General features: G+C 36.0%; 1 protein-coding gene across 1 annotated transcript in view; it reads left to right on the top strand.

The window, feature by feature from the left end:
* The first annotated feature begins 166 nt into the window (after positions 1–166).
* Positions 167–6,546, top strand: part of LOC148946300 (regulator of microtubule dynamics protein 1-like) — a 60,435-nt gene continuing 54,055 nt past the window's right edge. The window contains exon 1 of the mRNA XM_089097933.1: positions 167–184. The gene's annotated coding sequence lies outside the window, so the exon portion shown is untranslated. The remainder of the gene's footprint in view (positions 185–6,546) is intronic.

Genomic DNA, 6,546 nt, shown 5'->3' with positions numbered 1-6,546 from the left:
TTTTTTGTCATTTGTCATTTTGTCATTTACCACGTGTCTCTACCATTAACGCCACCTATTTTGACTATAATGAAATTTAATCTAGAGTCACCTGGAGTACATAGGAGTGGGGTGTCCATATTGCCCTGGTCTCCCCTATTGTCGACTCCAAAGTCAGAGTTAGGCCCTTTGTGGGCTTGTGATAGTAATCTTTTTGAAATAAGTATCTCTATATCTATAATCTATTTGAATCAGTTTCATTAATTATTGTGTTACTTTGTTATAGATAGCCCACAATTATATAAGACTATTACAGAGGGCTGGGAATCAATTGTCGAGAAGTCAAGCCAAACCTTGACAATAAGCATAAAATTAGCAATCTAAGAATGAGTCTCTTGTTATTCTAGCATGTCTGCTTCTGAAGAGATCCAATTCTAGAGCTTCACAACAGTATTTAGGGTAAAAAAACAGTATATCCAATTGAGCAACAATATTTAAAACAAAAACCCTCACATCTTGTTACCAAATAGATATTGAGAAGAATTGTATATATCAATGAATAACTAAAAACCTAAGCTATGCATCAATATGGTCATTATTAACAATTACTAGTAGTAGTGGGAAAGTATGCATATAGTAACTTTTGGTTGGTTGCACATCCCCCTCAACATGCACTAAAAGTTTTCATTTAATGTTCTAAAGTTGTTGCTGGGATTTTACTGTTATACCCTTTCAACAACATGCATGAATACATGGTATATTTTGATTTCTTCAACATTCTCTGGAAGCTTCACCTGAATAGTGTTTGGTCATTTTGACACCAAGGATCAAACATGCCCTTCTTTCCCAATAACAAATACTATATGTAAACAATTAAAAAGCTGCATTAAAAAGCTGCCTTTGCACTAAGCACTGTGGGGGTGTGTGTCTCAAATATCAAAGTTTTGATTGGATGTTCTTAGAGAAAAAAGGTGCATTGCTGGGAGACAAGTTTTCCTCCAGTCACTTTTGGCTCTCAAAGGGGGCACTATAACTTTCAGTTTCCAATTGAATGAGCCTGTTCTGAAATATCTACAACAACTCCCTTCATACAGAGCACATTTCTGACAAGAAGGAATAGCTAATGATTATAATGGTGGGAATGGAAAGGAATTTTAAGAAACATTGAATGCAGAGAGCTTAAAATGAATGTTACTAACTCTCTGTCACTTTGTCTGTCTTCCTCTTTCTTAGTCTGTATTACTTACTGTTGTAAAATGACTGTAAAATAAAAACCCAATCAGTAAAATTAGTGAAGTTGGTGAAATGAGGTAAAATTGGGTAAAATCAGGTACTCCCTAGGATACATAGGGTAAAATTGGTGTTTTAGAGTTGGTGTGTTGGTACAAGACTGGTTGAGAATTTTTTTTCTAGTAGGGTAAAGGTACCAATGATTTGACAGTTTTTGTAAAAAAAAACAACAAAAAAACAGTTTTTCTACTCCAGAAGTCCTACAAAACTCTGATTTTCCGAGATTAGAACATTTCACCTTCAACACAACAAAAAAGTTACCTGTTTTCAATGCAAGTTGGAACCCAATTCAACATGTGTCAAAATACCTGGGGAATACCTATGGGCAGAACCTAGTGTATTCAACATGTGTTGAAATGCTCTGGGAAAACCTGTTGGTTGAACCTGGTGTATTTGACATGTATAATCTTGTTTCTTTGTTTTTCTTCAACTTCATTTAATGTATAAATGTATAAAACACTATTCAAAAGCAGAAGTAATAAAACTAACAAAATCGTTTCAAGTATTTAGTATTTAGTATAACAAAATTGATTAATCATAAGAAATGTGATATTGTGACCTAGATCACATAAATTTTCTTGTTTCTAAGTGTTGCATATATGCCACAGGAATAGCATCTCCGAACGCTATCTGAAATAGCCCACTTCCTGTCAGTTTTAATGGCCCAAAAAAAGTTTGTTCATTGTTGACAGTGTAAATGTCATCAACATTTGGCCATTTCAAAGTGTGATCTGCTATTCTAATCCACTTGAAAAATCTTAGTTTGGACTGTCCTTTGTCAGGAAAGTCCAGAATCCTACAAACAAACATGGCACCTCATTTTTTTTTTGTCGCTAAAGAAAACGGCATAGTATTTGTCAAGTAGCAGTTCAATTTCCAACCCAAATTTGAAATTTTTTTTTAAAGTCTCATTGATAAGTGCTAAGGAAAGGGAAAAATAACTTCCATATGAACCTCTGCAATATTTGGCAGTAGTGGGCGCCCATAAATTCGACAGCTATATTTTTGTCAGTTGACCCTGGAATTTAACACCAATTATTTCTCATTTGTTTTACATGTTCAGTGAAGTTTATACAGTCATCAATATTTTGACTGGGCCTGTTGTTGTCTGTCGAAAATTTCGACAAGGCTACTATAAGATATTTGCAAAAGAAATCAATCAGTTTATAGAAGCCATTATCTACGTTTGAATTTGACAAAAGGAACATTTTTAGTGTGCCTGGTATTCTACTACATTAAACAAGGATTTTTGACTCTTGGAACCTAATAATTTGCACTTTACTGAAAAAAATATAAATGTTTTTACTTTTATAACCTTAATAAATCAAATAATATTTCCATTTTGTTTACTAAATATCAGTATATGTATATTAAACTGACAATGCACATTCATTTGTATTTTTTTCAGTAAAGTGCAAATTATGTTCTGGCCTTGAGAAGGCATTAGGGATTTTGAGCACAACTTATGTTAATTTTTGCTCGTTTTGAGTTTGACTCGGTTATTTATTGTAATTTCTGTTCATTTTGGGTTTCATTTATTTATCGATGCTGATTTGTAGTAGTTTCACGCTTGGTAGATTATTTGATTTCATTTTTGCTCATTTTTTGTTTAATAAAGTTCTTTACTTTTTTTTGAAAAACTTATTTTGTGGAAAAAGTTTTTTAATTAATTTCTGGTCGTTTTATATTGACATATTATTTTCAGGGAAAAAGACAATAATACTTTAAATCTTTTCGTTTTTAAGAATTTATAGTTTGGCCTGCTATTTGTATGCTGGAGAAAATTTTTCAGCAATTTTTAACAACATACATCCTTTTAAAAATCTGGACATATAGTAGGGTTTAATTTAGTTTCATACCTCCTCTAGTTGACCTGAAATGAAAAACTTGATACCATTTGCAAAAAATCTGTTTACTTTCTTTAAAAGCTAGGATACATTAACGACATTTTGATTTAGTTAACTTTTAAGAGCAGAAGTAGCCCCGAAAGTTTGAACATAATACCCTCAATCGTTCTTGGGATACTGCTGAGATGCCTTATTGGGAATTATCATTAACACAGTGCATTTTAGTTTACTATTATGGCAACATTTAGATTTTAAACATAAAGGCAAATGGGAGGGTGGGCGTGGGAAGGGGATTAATTTCCCTCCAATCACTTTCCACTATTAAAAAGGACATCAGCCCTTTCAATTTTCAATCGAATGGGCCCTTTTCGAAGTTCCTACGACAACTCCTTTGATACAAAGAGCCTTGGTCTAAACAACAACAACAAAGAAGTAATACATTATACCCACATTGATCTTTACTATAAAAATGTCAAGCTTTCCAATCACTTTCGACTATTAAAAAGGGCACTAGGCCTTTCAATTTCCAATCGAATGAGCCGTTTTTGAGTTTCTTTGACAACACTTTCTATAAACACCTTATATGCCCCCAGGGCATAAATTACAACCCTTACCCTAAGGGCTATGAGGGTGGTTGCCATCCTCTAAGACCTAATTTCCAGAACTTTTAACTACGTTAAACAAAACGTCTATCTCAAAATTTTGATTGGATGTGTCTGGGAAAATGGTGGGCTTGAGAGGGGCGTTAGTCGCTCTCCAATCATTTCCAACTATTAAAAAAGGCACTAGCCCTTTGAATTTCCAATCAAAGGAGCCCTTTTGAAGTTTCTACAACAACGCTTTCAATAAAAACCTTATATCCCCCAGGGCATATCTTACAACCCTTGCTTTGAGGGCTGGGGGGGGTTTCATCCTCAAAGACCTAATTCCCAGGATTTTCTGCAAAGTTGAACAAAATGGCTATCTGAAAATTTTGATTGGATGTGTTTGGGGGAATGGTTGGCGTGAGAGGGTGGTTAGTTACCCTCCAATCATTTTCAACTATCAAAAAGGGCACTGAGCCTCTCAATTTCCAATTGAATGAGCCCCTTTTAAAGTTCTTACGACAACTCTATCTATAAGAATGTTATATTTCCCCAGGGCATAACTTAAAACCTTTCCCCAGGGGGCTCTGGGGGGTTTGGCATCCCTAAATACATAATTTCCAGAACTTTCAACTACGTTAAAAAAAATGGTTGTCTCAAAATTTTGATTGGATGTGTCTGGGAAAATGGTGGGCTTGAGAGGGGCGTTAGTCGCTCTCCAATCATTTTCAACTATTAAAAAAGGCACTAGCCCTTTCAATTTCCAATCGAATGAGCCCGTTTGAAGTTTGTACGAAAACGCTTTCAATAAAAACCTTATAGGCCCCCAGGGCAAAACTTACAACTCTTGCCTTGAGGGCTGGGGGGGGTTGTCATCCTCAAAGACCTAATTTCTAGAACTTTCTGCACCGTTGAACAAAATGGCTATCTGAAAATTCTGATTGGATGTGTTTGGGGAAATGGTGAGCGTGAGAGGGGGGTAAATTACCCTCCAATCACTTTCAACTATTTAAAAGGGCACTGGCCCTCTCAATTTCCTATTGAATGAGCCCCTTTTGAAGTTTTTATGACAACTCTATCTATAAGAACTTTATATGCCCCCAGGGCATAACTTAAAACCTTTGCCCAGGGGTCTCTGGGGGGTTTGTCATTCTTAAATACATAATTTCCAGAACTTTCAACTACGTTGAACAAAATGGCTATTTCTAAATTTTGATTGTATGTTCTTGGGGAATTGGTGCGCGTGAAAGGGGGGTTAATTACTCTCCACTCACTTTCGACTATTAAAAAGGGCAATTTCAATTTCCAATCAAATGAGCCCTTTTTGAAATTTCTACAATAACTTTCTATATAAACCTTATATGCCCCCAGGGTATAACTTAAAACCCGTGCACTGAGGGCTCTGAGGGGTTTATCATCCTAAACAACCTAATTTCAAGAATTTTTGACTACGTTGAACAAAATGGATGTCTCAAAATTTTAATTGGATGTGTTTGGGGAAATGGTGGGCGTGAAAGGGGGGATAGTTGCCCTATAATCACTTTCTACTATTAAAAGGGCACTAGTCCTTTCAATTTTCAATCGAATGAGCCCTTTTTTAATTTTCTATAACATCGCTTTCTATAAAAAAAAACCTTATATTAACCCAGGGCATAACTTACGACCCTTGCCCTGAGGGCTGTGGTGGTGGAGGGGTTGTCATCCTTAAAGTTCTTATATCCATAACTTTCAACTACGTTGAATAAAATGGCTATCTAACAACTTTGATTGGATGTGTTTGGGGAAAAGGTGGGCGTGAGAGGGGTGTTAGTTGCCCTCAAATAACTTTCGAGACATTAAAAAGAGCACTATTCGATTTCCAATCGAATGAGCCCTTTTTCAAGTTTCGACAACCAACATTTCAGTTAAAACTTGTTTACCCTATAGGCATAATATATAACTTTTGCCCTCAAGACTTTGGGAGGGAGTGTTGTAATCAAATGTAAAATATCCGAAACTTTAAACTAAGTCGAACAAAATGGCTATCTCAAAATTTTAATTGGATGATTTTGGGGAAATGGTGGGCGTGGAAGGGGTTAGTTGCCTTCCAATCACTTTTGACTTTTAAAAAGGGCACTAGCCATTTCAATATCCAATGGAATGAGCCATTTTTGAAGTTTCTATGACAACGCGTTCTATAAAAACCTTATCTGTCCCAAGGGCATAACTGACACCCCTTGCCCTGAGGGCTGGGGGGGGGTTGTAATCCTCAAAGACCTAATTTCCAGAACTTTCAACTACGCTGAACAAAATAGCTATCTTAAAATTTGATTGGATGTGTTTGAGGGAAAGGTGGGCGTGAAAGGAGGATTAGTTGCTACTCACTTTCTAAGTTGCTAATCACTTTCGACTATTAAAAAGGGCACTAGCCACTCCAATTTTCAATCGAATGAGCCTTTTTTGAAGTTTCTATGACAACACTTTCTATAAAAAAAACCTTATGTGCCCCCAGGGCATAACTTACAACCCTTGTCCTGAGGGCTGTGGGGGAGTGTCCTCCTCAAAAATATAATTTCTATCTGGAAATCAACTACGCTGAACAAAATGGCTATCTACAAATTTTGATTGGATGTGTTTGGGGAAAAAATGGGCGTGAGAGGGGGTTTAGTTGCCCTCAAATCATTCTTGACTATTAAAAAGGGCACTAGACCTTTGAATTTCCAATCAAATGAGCCCTTTTTCAAGTTTCTACGACAAAGATTTCAATAAAAACTTATATGCCCCCAGGGCATAACTTATAACCGTTACCCTGAAGACTGTGGGGGGAATGCCATGCTCAAGAGTGTAATATCCTAAACTTTAAACTG

The sequence above is a fragment of the Artemia sp. Qi Xiang Cuo genome, chromosome 12 (assembly GCF_049724085.1).
Source record: "Artemia sp. Qi Xiang Cuo chromosome 12, ASM4972408v1, whole genome shotgun sequence".
Classification (NCBI taxonomy): domain Eukaryota; kingdom Metazoa; phylum Arthropoda; class Branchiopoda; order Anostraca; family Artemiidae; genus Artemia; species Artemia sp. Qi Xiang Cuo.
This window is presented reverse-complemented; position numbering and strand designations above follow the sequence as displayed.